The following is a 15,901-nucleotide window of genomic DNA, read 5'->3' as shown; positions in this document are numbered from 1 at the left end:
ACAGCCTCCTGCTTTTTGTGATATTGTTTTGCATATAAAATGCATTGCTGGTGCACCTGGGTGGCTCAGTCAGTTAAGTGTCCAACTATGGCTCAGATCGTGATCTCACAGTTTGTGGGTTCAATCCCCATGGTGGACTCCATGCTGATGGTGCAGAGCCTGCTTAGGATTCTCTCTCTCCTCTCTATGACCCTCCCTGACTTGTGCTCTCTCTCTCAACAATAAATAAATAAACAAAATAAGTAAAATGTTTTGTTTATATGTGTGTGTGTGCCCAATGCTATTTGTTATTTATTTTGATTAGAGTTGAAGACATATCTACATAATTACTAGTTCCATTGCTGTTTAGCTAGTCATTACTTCATTTACTTTTATATTTCATTTTAGGATAACTTTCCTTTTCTCTGAGATAAAATCAAACCAAACTCAACCAAACCCAATAGCTTTCTTTGTTATTTGCTCTAATGCTAGCATGCTAGCAACAAAATCTCTCAAATTTTATTTGTTTGAAATTACCCTCATTTCATCTTTGCTTTGAAGGACATTGCCATTTGGTTTGCAATTCTAGTTTGGCAGTTTTTTTGTTTGTTTGTTTTTTGTTTTTAGCACTTTATCCTATGCAATTATCTTCTGCTTTTATAATTTAGTGTTGTTAGAAGGCCAGCTGTCTTATTGTTGCTCCCTGGTCAATCTTTATGTTTTCCCCTTGTCTTTTGATTTTAGAAGTTTTCTATGAAATGTGCCTGGTTGGGATTTCTTCACATTTATTTTACTAGAGTTCATAGTACTTTTTGTGTCTGTGGATTGTTGGATCGTTGTCTCTCAACAGTTTTGACAAATTCTTAATCATCAGCTCTTCAGATATTGCTTGTGCTTCCTTATCTTCTTCCAGAGCCTCAATTACACAGACTGTTGACATTTTTATGGGTCTTATGTGTCTCTTTGCTTTTCCTGTATTAGTTTTCTGTTGTTTGCTAAATCCAAACTCATCTTTTACCATCTATTCAGAGATTATTTCTATTACTGGCGAACACCAATTCCAAGCCATATGGCTCTCCAGCTGTCCCAGCTGAGAGCCTAGGGTTTTCACCAGGATTTTTTTTTGCTGCGTAGTCCCTTTTAGTCAATTGTGCATTGTATTGGTATATAAAGTTAACTCAGCTTTCTAGCAATTTCTACTGCTTTCTTAGGTTGTTGCCATGTGTACTAGAATTAAAGTGGTAAAATGGCTAAAGGAGAAACAGATTATAAAATTATTAATAATCATCTCTCTACATTTCCCTTCTCTCTGGGATTTTCCCTTTTCTATAAGCCTTGGCTACTTTCAATGGAGTCAATTTCCAATGTTTGTGTCTTTATCCCCATGAGGTTGCCAACAAACAACTCTGGTGGCATCTCTGCTTCTTATCCTCCTTTTGATTATGTTTTCTGCTTGATGCTTTGCTTCCATTAAAAAACATCCAATGAGGGGCACCTGGGTGGCTCAGTCGGTTAAGCCTCTGACTTCAGTTCAAGTCATCATCTCACAGTTTGTGGGTTCGAGACCCACATCGGGCTCTGTGCTGACAGCTCAGAGCCTGGAGCCTGCTTCTGTTTCCGTGTCTCCCCCTCTCTCTGGCCCTCTCCCCGCTGATGCTCTGTCTCTCCCTCTTTCTCAAAAATAATAAGCATTAAAAAAAATTTAAAAAAATCATCCAATGATTCAAAGGCAAAGGCAATGCCAGTATGTCATGCCTAACAAACACACACAAAAATTCCTTTTTTGCTCAGGGATCTTTACTCCTCAAGCCCTGATTGCCTCAGCAGCTCTTAATGTAACTTCAAAGAGATTTTTTTTTAAATCCATTTTTCTCTTTTTGTGACAGAAGCATTCATCTTCTATATGACATTCTGTCATATCCAGAAGGAAATTCCTGTAGTTTTATTTTGCATTTACTGATTTCATATCAAGAAAAGTGTCACTTCATGTTTTATTGCCCATTCATATTTCCACTTCGGTGAATTTTCAGTTCACAACTTTCCACTACATTCTTGGAATTTTTCTTATGATTGGTAGAACTTGTTCATTTATTTGGGAATATAACATATTGTAAACATTGTATGACATGCATATTATCTCCAAAATGTGTGCAATGTTTTTTACTTTTTAAAGGTATCTTTAGTTGAGTAGTTATTTTAAGATGTCAAATTTTTCAATCTTGGCACCTAATGATTTATTCATATCTTACCATAGTTTATTGAGTAGGAGGCTGAATTATTTAAATTTTAGTCTTTCTTTTATTTAAAATAAGCATTAAGAGCTATAAATTTTCTTCAAATCATGACCAAGATGCATCAAGTTTTGAAGTGTTTTTGGTTTAGCCATATAAAATTACCATTTTTGTAAATCAAAATGGTTGAATAATGACACTGTCATATAATTAAACCTAAATACTATGGACATTATCAGACACTTTTTCATTTGTTTTACTCATACATAATTTAAGTAGAGTAAAATTCATCCCTTTTAGCAAGCAGTTTGAGATATTAACAAAGGCACAATTGTGTAACTATCAATTTAATTAGAGTATCCATTTTTACTCCAGAATTCTTATTCTATTCTTGCTTTTAATTCAAATTTTCTCAAACCTTCAATCCATGACAACCACTGACCTCTTTTCTGTCCCTTTCATTATGTCTATAAGGAATGTCATGTAAATGTAATCTTATGTAGCCTTTTGAGTCTGGCTTCCTTAACTTAGCATAATGCATTGGAGGTTACCCATGTTGTCCTCTACCAATAATTGTATCATTTTTCATTACTGAATAATACTATATTATATACATATATCACAGTATGTTTATCATTTACCAGTTGAAAGACATTTAGATAGTTTCCAGTTTGGGCAGTTATAAAAAATGGCTATAAACATTCACATTAGTATTTGTATAATATATATTTTCTTTCGCTTGGATAAATACCTAGACGCTGTGTTTCTGAATTATATGGTTAATGTATGATTAACTTTTAAAGAAAAGGCCAAATTGTTTTGTAAAGTGGTTATACAATTTTGTAATCCAGTCACCAATGTATGAAAATTTCTATTGTTCCAAATCTTTTCCCATATTTGACAATGTCAGCTTGCCCTTACTACTTTTTTGTCATCCTGATAGGTGTACAGTGGTATCTTATTGTAGTATCAATTTTCACCTTTTCATGTGCTTATTTATAATGTATATATTTTCTTTGTTGGAGTGTCTTTTTGATTTTTTTTTGCCTGTTCCTTTTTTATTAGTTGCATGTTTTCTTATTTCTGAGTTTGCAAAGTTATTTTTTTCTTGTTGTTTGGTAAGCTTTTTATATATTATACATACAAGTATTTTATCAGATATTTAGTTTGCAAATACTTTCTCTTAATCTGTGTCTTGTTACAATCTGTTAAGTGGTTCTTGAGGAACAAACACTCTTAATTTTGATCAAGTATGATTTATAATTTTTTCTTTAATAGATTGTATTTGCTGATGTATCCAAGAAATCTTTACCAATGCCAGGTAACCAAGATTTTATTCTACATATTCTGCCAGAGGTTTTATAGTTGTAGGATTTAAGTTTGACTCTATGATCCAGATTGGCTAATGTTTGTGTATTATATGAGGTATGATTTTTTTTGCATATGGATACCTACTTGTTCCAGCTCCAATTGGAACAAGCACTTCACTGAGCAAAACTTTTTTGAAAGTGAAAAATCCACCTATATGTTTACTGTTTTTTCTTTTCTATTAATCTCTTATCTATCCCTTTACCAATATCACACTATATTGGTTACTGTTGCTTTCTAATAAGTTTTGGAACCGGGTTGTGTGAGTCCTCCATCATTGTTCTTCTTTTTAAATATTTTTAGGGGACAGAGATCACACCTTATCCATTTTGCCTTCCGCATCTTCCGTTAATCTGTCCTTGATAGTGTCTATCTCATTGTCTTTCTAAACTGGCTTAACAGTAATTTTGTCACAGTTATTTTCCAATTCACAGTTTTCTCTTCATATGTATTCTGCTGTTAACGTGTTTTGTGCTCTTAACCTATTCTTTGTGTTCTTATATCCACCGTTCTTAGAAATTCTATTTGTTTTTTCGAAAATCTTGGTAGTCATTTCAGAAAGTCAGTTTCTTTTTCTTTTCCTGTTTTCTATTTCCTCATTTATTTCTTTATTTTTACATTCTGTGTCTGAAATGTCAAGACACTGGGTCATTGTAAACCTGAGTCTATTACTTGTATGTCTTACTGATGACTCTTGCTGATGGTGTATTATTTTTTCTTGTGCTATTTATTCTGAATATTTGGGCTTTACCTATAGAAATTCTGTAAGACCTAAAATATGTTTCTCCAGAGATAATGGATTTTTGCTTCTTCCAGATATTTAGTAAGATAACAATATATAACAATTTTAGCTTAACTATTGGCCAAGAAATGTATATTTGAAGCCTCAAGATATGTGAGGTTGGAGATTTTAAGAGTTTTCAGAGAAGTGATGTGTTTCCTACTTGGATCTGAGATCATTATCAGACAAGATTTCTTTAAATATCCCTTTGCCAGCTAATGGAATTTACACACAGAGATACTATAGGTATATTTCTTCAAGACCTATATATTTCTAGTACTTTCATTTTAACATCTACCTCATGTGATTATAACAAACACCCCCAGGGCACCTACAGTTTCAGTAGCACATCAATTCCTTTATATTCAACTCCTTTTCTTAAAAACATTTTTTAATGTTTTTATTTATTTTTGAGAGGGAGGGAGACACAGAATCTGAAATAGGCTCCAGGCTCTGAGCTGTCAGCACAGAGCCCTTCATGGGCCTCAAACTAGTAAACTGCAAGATCATGACCTGAGCCAAAGTTAGACACTTAACAGACTGAGCTACCCAGGAGCCCCTATTTCAACTCCTTCTTAATCTGGTTACTAAGAATTAGTTTTAATTTATTTCAAATTTCGCTATGAATTCAAAAGTGTGTTTATTATTAGTTTAATGTACCTAGATTTCTTTTAAAGAGGGATTTATGTATCACATAACATCCACCTGCCATCGTTGTAATCACTTGATTACAGAGAACATTAAACTGGCAACTCTTGTTGGAAAGGAAAGCAGAGAAACCCAGCCTTCACGAAGAGAAGAACAGAGAAAACATTACAAAAGGAGGTATAAAATGGTACGAAGGAAATTCCAGATGATGTGAAAATTTCTCATTCTTGCCTCTTTTTGAGTATGTCACGATAGCTCTGATTTAAGATCAAAGAAGACAGCTCTGTGTCCTTGTAATACTCTTTTTGCTTAGTCTAAGCAAGTGGTCTTCTGATGCTTTCAAAGAAAATTCCTAATACGTATTCTGAGCAGTCCTTGCCTGGTCCCAGATCCCAGCTCCAGACGTTATCCACTGCACACTAGCTTTTGCATTTCACCAATTTTCGGCTTGCCTCTCCCTCCTTAGGATGAATAGTCTGGGGGAACTGGACCATTAGAATTGTAGTTCATTCACTTAATCACTTGCAAGAATCTGTCATCCCACACTGCACTTCATTTATCCTCACCAATGGCTAAATATTGGACTCTGAAACACCTGCAAAATAGTAAACTCCCACACTTTGAACTCTGCCACACCTATTCTCCTTTCAGATTTCTTACCAATTATTTGCATTACAGCTGATTTTTTTCTTTTGCTTTCTCCTCCTCTCCTTCCCCTAATTTTGCTTCTTTTCTTTCCTTTTCCTCCTCCTCCTCTTCTTCATCTTCTTCTTTCTCTTCACCTTCATCTTTGTCTTATTTCTAAGTAGTGGGGTTTCCATTCCTTTGACTTCTCCACTTACTACCTATCAAATGAAGTCTGCTTTCATTTTCTCCCCTGAGGTTGAATCAACCATCATTTAAATCACCCTCTGGCCAAAATCATGTAGTTGTTCCCATTGCTTTCCTGTCTCACTTTTCTGACAAAGCCACAACACTGGATCTATCCAAATGTCTATTTTTCTCAGAGCCTACATCCAAGCTGCCAGACACTACAGGAATTACCATCACATTATTGTCACTTCATGTTCATTATACTAAAGGTAGTCCCCCATGCTTCCAGAAAATCTTTCTCTGATTTCTTTTTTATATCTTTCATTCATCTTCCAAAATGCCTGTTCCAGATGAGATACACTCTCCCCAGTCATTATTCCAATTGCCTTTGTTCTTCACAAATACCTCACCTATACTTTCCCCCCTCCATTTGTACATTATAGAGGTAAAAGACATAGAGAAGAGAACCTACTGCCAGCAAACCTGCACTTGTATCCATCCTAGTTATTCCACTTTAAAGTTTGAATTGTTATCCCTCATTTTGCACTATGTGCTGTCCACCCCAACAGATGCCCTTTTTCAACAAGTATCCTCTCTTATTGACTTCTTTTTTTTTTTTTTTAAAGATTTTTTTTTTCAACGTTTATTTATTTTTGGGACAGAGAGAGATAGAGCATGAACGGGGGAGGGTCAGAGAGAGAGGGAGACACAGAATCGGAAACAGGCTCCAGGCTCTGAGCCATCAGCCCAGAGCCTGACGCGGGGCTCGAACTCAAGGACCGCGAGATCATGACCTGGCTGAAGTCGGACGCCTAACCGACTGCGCCACCCAGGCGCCCCTATTATTGACTTCTTATTCTCTGTCTATCCTTTCTATCAGTATTTAAATATACTCGTCTGTCTTGTGTGAAAGAATACATGAAAAGAATGACAATATTTGAGCCTATGTTTCCTTCTATTTTTTTCTTACTTTTCCCTCTCCTAGGCAAAATTATTTTAAAAATTTATCTACAATTACTTTCTCCATTTCTTCAACTATTGAGAATTCTGCAGTACTCCATAGTCTGCCTCAACCCTCACCACTTCAAGGAAATTGCCCTCATCAGGGTCACCAAGGACCTCCTTTTTATTAAAATGGATTGCTCTTAGTTTCATCTTCCTTTAACTATCAATGCGTTTCACAGAGTTAATTCTTCCTCTTTTTTCAATTCTGTGTCCTTGGTTTCCACGACAGCATATTCTGACTTCCACTTCAACTATTTTGCAGGTTTCTCACATACCAATATATATCTCAAATGAGAACGCTTCTGATTCTCATTTTTAACAATGGTCCTGGGAGGTCTTATTTATTACCATGGTCTGTATTACCATTTCTATGATGATTTATCCCAAATATAAGTCTGAGGTTCGGGAGCTCAACTGGAACCTTATATCTATAAATGACCTCTTTTATATCCATTCTTTGGATGCCCAAACATCACTCCCCCAAAAAACATAATCATTATTACAACCATCCTAAATAGTGGCCCAGCCTCTATATTTAAAGCAAGTCAGCCTTTGTCCTTGATATTAAAATCAACTTCATGTTATTTATTTTTCTTTGAATTTAAGGTCAGAACAATATTTTCTCTGTTATTTGGATCTATGCAGGGTAAACTAGTAAACAGTCAAACATGGTAAACCATGCTTCTTGTATAACTCATAAAATTATCATTGGAGCACATGAATAAAGAATTTTACAACGATTATTTAAAAGACTGAATAAAAGGCATGTTTAGGCCACCATAATCTTCAAACATTGTTATTTATCTTTTTAAAAATTGTCCTCAATTGTAATACAGCACTTCAAAAGGTATTTCCCATTTTTGTGCAGTCGGGTCTTTGATCAAAATTTCCCCTTAATGTTAAACATGATGAGTTCCCAACTCAGTTTTAAAAATGGCAAGAATGAAGTCCTTCACCTCTCTCACTAAACAGTCTCATTTATCAAAACGTACAGGAAAGCCACATCGAATTGAGAATCTTGTGTAAATCAAACAGCTCTTACCTATTTATTGTATAAAGGAATAACTTATTTGGCTCTCACTCACTCTAATGCTGGAGTCAAAAGAGAAATGACTCTCCAATATTTTGTCTAAGTGGCACTTTTTCTTCTCCTTGAGAGCAATTCCCTGGCCCATTGTTCTCTATGGCCTTGATTTTGCTTTTGGGAGAAACTGTTACTCACATTATATTCCTTGAATAGATGTATGGGGGGAACTGGAAAGCAAAACATCCATGACACCTGAGACCCTTTCTCAATCTGTTTCCTGCCCAGAAAATAATGAAATAGTTTTAATATATTATTAATATGGCACTACTAATATATTAGTATAAACATATTATTATATTGAATAGACAATATTTAGTAAATAATACAATATGCCACACAAAACCACTATAAAACTTCCTTCTCATTTTCAGTTTTTCCTTCCCAGTTAGGAGTTACTAAAAGTATCATCTTCCTACACCCTTGATAGATATTTTTTCTCTTGTCATCTATCTATGAAACTAGACTATCTCAACATATATATCTCAAATAGTAACCACAATATCATCTCTTATGTCTTCATTATTCCTGTTCACTCCCCAAGGAAAATTGCTAAAATGATTTTGATATTTTTGCATAAATCCCTTTTCTTGATGAAAATGATTATGAGAAATATAAATAGTAGAAAAAGGACTAAGAGAAAATCTAGGCCCAGAAACTGCCTGTGTAAGTCAAATATGTTTGCTTACTTAAGGACACTGAGGAAAAAAGACATTCAAGATTAACTGCACAGAGGTCAACAATGTTCTCAAAAAGAGGTGCAAGTGTCAAGGAGTTTATACATAGCCAGTAGTTACACAGCGTAGAGGATAACAGTTGTGAAGATGAGGGTGACCCTTGAAACTTTAGAATTATATCTACTTTTCTACGCCAAGCCTTCTTTTCAGACATAAAGCTAGGTGAATTTTCTATACATACCCTGTTTGAACACATGCTAGAGACCAACTTACTGGGGCAGGTATAACGCACAAATTTCATTTATACAATGCAAAATATGTATGTCAGTGTACAGCATACAGAATATACTTAGAAACTCAATTTTGCCATCTACCTCACTCCCAGACACATTCAGACTTATCCAAGAACATTTATGATCTTAACGCAGAGTAATTGAAGCTAAAAAGGTTATCCAGATGATTCTAGAAATCAGGTCAACATTTCCTCTTATTTAACCCGGCTACAGTGTGTATTTCCTCTTATTTAACCCAGCTGCAGTGTGCATTTAACCCAGCTATGGTGTGCAAGTAGAGTTGCTTGGTCATGGAATAACCACATTCGATTTTCTTTTTTATCCACTGCCGAATTTCTATCCTCTATCCCCAGTAAAGACTGTATAAAACCAAAGTGTGTAAGTTCGTATTTCCTACTAATTTGAGAATAGTAGTAAGAGATAAGTAATAAAAGTTGAGGTCCAACTGGTATCAGAGCCAGAAAAATATGAGAACATTTAGAGCATTGTTGGGACAATGACATTTACAGAATGAAATTGAGAGTCAGTTATAGGGGTTTTACAGAAGGGTGGGCATGATATGAATTATTTCTTAAAAGCACCTTGGCCACTCTCAAGAGCAGATGTTAGATTGACCTTACTTTGCTTCTTATTTGAAGAAAGTACACTAGTTGGCTCATTAAATAAGACAATGGCTTGGCCAAAGTCTGGACATAGTGAAAGCTGACAAGATTTTGGACATATTTTGATAATAAAATTAATAACATCTTTGCTATTAATGGACTAGATCTATGTTGTGAGGAAAACCAAAGAGTCAGTGAAGACGACAAGTGTCTTAGGGAACTAGAATGATGTACTGCTGAGGGAGGTTGTAAAATAAGAAGAATAGGAAGGGATGAGAATTTTGGATTTGGTTCTTTTGACTTTGAGATATCTCAGCCATTGAAGGGGTACTGTTGAATTAAAAGTTATACATATTGGTTTGGACTTCAGGAATGATGTCTGGTCTGGGAATTAGGGAATACAGATAGTATTTAAAGCCATGATGTCAGATGAAATCACCAAGATAGTGTGTGTATATAGAGAAGATAAAAGATCTAAGGAAGAAGAGTAGAAACTTGAAAGGAGATGGAGAAAGTATAAAATGTGTATTAGGAAATAAAGTTTGGTGACTTAAATGCCAACTGAAAAAAAGAAGAAAAAAGTGATAGATTGTTAAAAATGTTGTTTATTGATCAAATTAAAGGTGGACTGATAATCAGGCATTGTGTTTGGTAACACTGAATCATTGCTGATTTTGACAAAAGCAGTTTCAGTGGAATGATATGGTGAAACCTGACTACAGTGCATTCATGAGAAAATCAGAGAATTAATATAGAAAAAATTTTCAAAGATATTTTATTTCATAAAGGAAGAGCAACAACACCCATGTCTTTCGCCTACCTCTATTTTAAATGGTGGCTTCTATTGGAGCAATATGATAAAGACTATTTTCAGAGATGAGGTTGAATAGGCATGATGCTTTTAATGGAACATGGAACACACATTCCAAAGAACATAGTGTAATGGTTTTATGTGTTGGAGGTAAGTAGGAAATGGAACAAAATAAAGGATGTGTGAGCCTTGTGTGTGTTAGTATAATATGGTCACAGATGAAGGACAATATGGGACTTCAGAGTTTCTTTTGTTTTGTTTCTTGACAAATACAGAAGAAATACCTGGTGGCATTAATGTACAAGAAAACAGGCAAAAAAAATAAATATGTTGCCTATGATTACATAAGTATTAAGTGGAAGATCCAGATTTTGAACATATCCTAAATGAAGAGTATTACTCTTAATTGCTGCACAATCCTACCAATATTTAAATGAGGGGGTTTACTTAAGACTTCATGTTTTTCTATAAACAAACATTCATTGTTTACTTTCACTGTCCCTCTCTCTGCTTTTAGTATCATTTTCTTTAAGGTTAATCTGGATGGGTGTTTGATGCAAATTTACCTCGGAGATTGAGTTTTACAGAGATTCCTATGTAATCTGGAGGGAAACAGAGCCAGACATTTCACTAATTTTGTCTTTTCTGTGTTTTATGCAGATGCTGCAGGGGAAGTCTGCCCATCAACAAGAGAGAAGTTCCGCTGTTCCCAGTTTTCTGTTACTATGGTTGCTGCAGAAATCTATGGTCCTCCAATGAAACTGTTGTCATATTTCCTAAGCCTCGGTGGAAAATGGATTCTAGGTGTAGGGCTCATACCAGCCTCATGACTCACATTTCTTTCCAGCCTTACAACCTTCAAATGGGAGTTAGGTTTTGCCACGTCCTTTCTACTCACTTCTCAAGATGCTGTTTGTCTCAGGATTAAGGATTTTTTAGTTAGGCTTAAGTACTTTCTTATTTTAATTTTTTCATGTTTAATTTATTTTTTAGAGAGAGACGGAGAATCTCAAACACACTCCATGCTCCACATGGAGCCCGACGCAGGGCTCAATTCCATGATCGTGGGATCATGACCCAAGCCAAAATCAAGAGTTAGACCCTTACCCAACTGAGCCACCCAGGCACCTCCTAAGTGATTTCTTATTCAGATTACTACCATTAGGCACAGGAATTTTTGGAACTTTTTGGCGTATGAAAAACTCCTTTCCTAAATTTTCAGGAGGACTTACAGTTTTTGACAAGTGTCATTGGCCATTTCCCTCATGGTCTTGGAGTTGTATATGTTATGGGAAGAGTGATGGGGGTGTAGGTGACAGTAGAGGAGATTGCATTGGATTCCTGTGCTGAATGTTTATTATTGAAAGGGGAATATAATTTGGTTAACAAATAAAAACAAGCAAAAGAAAAATTAGACTAATACCAATTTTAAGTCAGAAAGATTTTTGGAAGAGATCTATTTTATTTTTTAATTTAAAAACATTTTTTTAATGTTTATTTTTGAGAGAGAGACAGAATGCAAGCAGGGGAGGAACTGAGAGAGGGAGACACAGAATCCAAAGCAGCCTCTGGGCTCTGAGCTGTCAGCACAGAGCCCAATGTGGGGCTTGAACTCACAAGTTGTGAGAGGATGGACTGAGCTGAAGTCAGCTGCTTAACCAACTGAGCCACCGGGTGCCCCAGAAGAGGTCTAGTTTAGAGATATTTAGTTCTTTGGCATTTTATCATTTGTTTTGGATGAGTTATCACCAATAGGATGCCACTTGTGTAAAATATTGCAAGCCTAGTCATATATATCTGATAATTTCTCCTCAATTTCACTTGGTTATTACTGATACATTTATCACCATCTAAATTATGAGAAGCAATCTCAACATAAATATATACCCTTTGTACAATGGCTTTGACACAATAGTGATATCTCTTATCATAACAAATTAGTGTTTATGTCATCCATCTCATTGAAGACTAAGGGCTTTATTCAGATCTCTTCTACTTACAGAAAATATCCTCTGTCAATATGATCTTGCATAAATTATGATACATTACAGAATAAGTGAATTTATTTGGCTACCGGTTTCAAGTGACAAGTTCAATTAAGAATGTTTATTCTTGTATATCATATTTTCCAGTTAGTCTGTCTTCTTTCAAACTAATTTTCCTTGTAAAATTTTATCAACAGGAGTAAATTCATCCAGACTTTGCACAAGGCTATTACAATGATAAACTTTATTTTTGTATTCTTTGCTTTACTAATGACAGAAAACATTTAACAAATTTAGTATGATTATATAATGACAGAGTGACAAAATATCATAATAGAAAAATAGATGAAATGTATTCTAATAACACCTCTGATACCATTCAGATAAAAATGTTTATTCACAGGATGAATTAACTTATTTTCTTTAAATATTAGCCTATAGAATGAAATAAGGGTGAATCCAATGCTTCATGAAATTTTGTTTCAAAATTAATTTTCCATCTCATCTACTAAAGAAATGACACATGAAAATAGTTCTAATTTCTGTGTGACCATGCTAAACAGAGAGCGCATTTTCAGAGCTGGCTTCACTGATAATATTGTTCCAAGGTTAAGTTTATCTGCATCCCAGGAAGATGAAAGAAAGAATGTAGCATAAATGATGGTTCTCACTTTTTCTTGAATAAATGAGCCTTTAATCCAGTGAACTATAATTAAACATTTTAATATTCTTCACCTTGTTCTCTTCTATATTCCAAGCCCAGGAGTGATGCTTGCTAGAAACACCTCTGAAAAATTACATCAATTATAACCTTCTTTGAATTTGAATTAAGACTGTTATCTTGCTTTCTTTTTTCCCTCTGGAAAATCATACCAAAATGTATTCTAATTTTCCTTGTATTCCTAGATAAAATTTATTTTTCACCTAGCTATTTACCAGCAAGAACAATAAACCCGGGATGATAAAATTGAGTCATTTCATTACTTGCACTTCTACATATTAGCAACATTGATAAATTATTGTGAACATTCCTAGAGTCAAGAATTTTTATACTTTAATTGTATAGCATATTTGTTTTTCATTCTTTTAAAATTCCTATTGGCTGGGTACAATTTTGTACATTTATTTGGGTACAGTGAGCCCAAACCTAAATGGACAATAAAAAATCTTAAGTAAAAAAGCAATTTTTATCACTTCTTGAAATTTAAACCACAAAGCTGTCAATTAGAATTTCCTTGTGTTACAAGAGGAAATGCAAATCTAAGTTCCTTTTGAAGTAAATTGTTTACTATCTTTTTAAAAGATATATATTAAATTTTAAATAATTCCACTAAATCTTTATGTGTTTTCAAAGGTTTTTTTTTTTCAGGTGATCATCTGTACAGTTTATTCTTCTGTGTCCTATAAGAAAGCAGACACTAATACAGTACTTTATAAAAGGAAAACATTCACTAACTAAGCTCAAATCCATAGGGCACACTAACGAGAATCGATTGAGATAAATGGAAAAGTTCTGGAGTCCTATAAATAGAAAAACACAGGAAACTGACAAACAGGGAAAAAGGATTCTAATAACTTTAAAGTTTTCCTGGGACCCTACAGTGTACAAGTTAGCTACACTTTACTGTACTTTACCAAAAATTCTCAGCAAGCTCACATGTGTTGAATTAAAAATCTCAAAACTTTGTCACAATGACATGATTTTCTTGGAGCTCCTTATATGTAAACAATGTGAATTTTGTTATCAGGAAATATCAAGAACACCCCCCAAGCAACATACTGTTAATTTTCAAAGAAGCAAGGATGCATAGACCTTGGCCAATTCATTTTCTGTTTGATAATTTCTACCTGTCTAAAAAAAGTTTCTAGAAAACATTAGGGAACCAGTAGAGTGCTTGTGCAAAAACAGTTTATAAATGCCCAGGCCTGTCTAATGGGAGACATTTCAGGACTGAGCTGGGAAAGTGGCTGAGTAGGTCAGGGCAGAGTGTAAATCCAGTCTGCATGATATTATCAAAATGTAACCCTCAGAAAATAGCAGTGAAAATACTCTTTCTGCACATAATCCTTTTCCTTTATTCTTCTTTTCCTTGCCTTGTTACCTGTGTGGTAAAGTCAAGACTTCTATATTTGCTTGGGACTGCTTAGCATACTCTAATATATACGCTGCTTAGGTCTGCCATGAACAAGGCTGAATGGCTCCTCTCTGTGGTCAAGCCCAGGTAATCAAGAGATTTCAGTAACTTCAAATCTTTAGTCTTCCTGGTTGCCAAATATATATATACCAAATACATATATAAATTTTCCTAAATGATAAGGACAGGCTGTGGAAGGAGTGAATAAGTTCAGGAATGCTAGGCCCTAACCAAATTCTTCTATTCTTTCAAAAATAGCCTGCAGGAACTTACACACTATCTTTAGTTTGCTTGGGCTGCCCTAACAAAACAACTCAGACTGGGTGTCTTCAATAAGAGAAATTCATTTTCTCACAGTTCTGAAGGCTGAAAATCTGAGATCAGGATGCCAGCATGGTTAGCTTCTGGTGAGATCTCTCTTCCTGGCCAACTTCTAGCTATGTGCTCATATCGCCTTTCCTAAGTGTGAAGAGGGAATGAGAGAGGAGAGAGAGAGAGAGTGAGAGAGAGAGAAAGGGAGAGGAATCTCTCTGTGGTGTGTGTTATAAGAGCACTAACCCTACCAGATCAGAGTCCTTCCCTTATGACATCATTTAACCTCAATTATTTCTTAGATGCTCTATCTCCAAATATAACCACAGTGGAGGCTAGGGCAGCATATGAGTTTGGAAAACACAAATATCCAGTCCATTATAGGTACTATTTCATTTATGACAGAATGAGAAAGGAAAGTATTAAAAAATACCTTTTAAAATCCTACCACTCCTTAAGAGATGAAGCAGAAATACATCTATAAGTAGTATGCGTACACGTTTTCAGCCCACATTCTGCTGAATAAATATGAGAATGGGCTAAAGAGAGAGAAAAAGGACAAAGGGAAAAAACAAAATCACACCCAACTCATTAGAATATTGCCTTTAAAACAATACACACTGAAAAACAAAATCAGAAGTGAAAGATTACATGTGACTTATTCGTTCTGTCTTATATGAACAAGTCTTAAATGAATAATTTTTTTCTTTCTTTTTTTAGCAACTGAGTGAACTTGAGATCGAACTGCAAATTGCTGCTTCTACTTTCCCCAGGCTGCTCAAAATTTGAATTTCTGTTAGAGCTGCCAAAGAAAGCCAAAGCCTGAATAGATCAAATCAGCACTGTCAGTTCACTGTGGCCACATTATAAGGAATTAGTTCTAATGAGGAATGACTTCGTAAAGGCGGAGACTCAGAAGGATGAGGAGACAGCTCATGGGTACTCACCTTAAAAGGAAGCTTCATGCTGAGTTTTGTGTAAGGTAGGAATTTTAAAAGTCAATATGGAATAGGATATAAAGTATAAGAGTGCAGAAGGTCCTTGACATTTACTGACAGAAAACTGCATTTAATCTAAATGATAGCAATTTTTCATTGATGGAATTTCAGAAAGAAAAATAATTGGGCCCAAACAGTGAGCATACAAAATAATTGTGAAGAAAGTTAAGAACAAACTT

At 34.9% G+C, this 15,901-nt stretch overlaps 1 long non-coding RNA gene across 3 annotated transcripts in view; it reads right to left on the bottom strand.

The window, feature by feature from the left end:
- Positions 1-14,928, bottom strand: part of LOC123608946 — a 164,624-nt gene extending 149,696 nt beyond the window's left edge. The window contains exon 1 of one of the 3 annotated variants that reach the window (XR_006717527.1): positions 14,768-14,928. This is a non-coding gene — a long non-coding RNA (uncharacterized LOC123608946). The other 2 variants (XR_006717529.1, XR_006717530.1) reach the window with 2 other exon arrangements.
- Between the last annotated feature and the right edge of the window lie 973 nt (positions 14,929-15,901).

The sequence above is a fragment of the Leopardus geoffroyi genome, chromosome B2, assembly GCF_018350155.1.
Source record: "Leopardus geoffroyi isolate Oge1 chromosome B2, O.geoffroyi_Oge1_pat1.0, whole genome shotgun sequence".
Taxonomy (NCBI): Eukaryota; Metazoa; Chordata; class Mammalia; order Carnivora; family Felidae; genus Leopardus; species Leopardus geoffroyi.
Note: the sequence above shows the minus strand (reverse complement) of the source record. Positions and strands in the feature narration are given on the sequence as shown.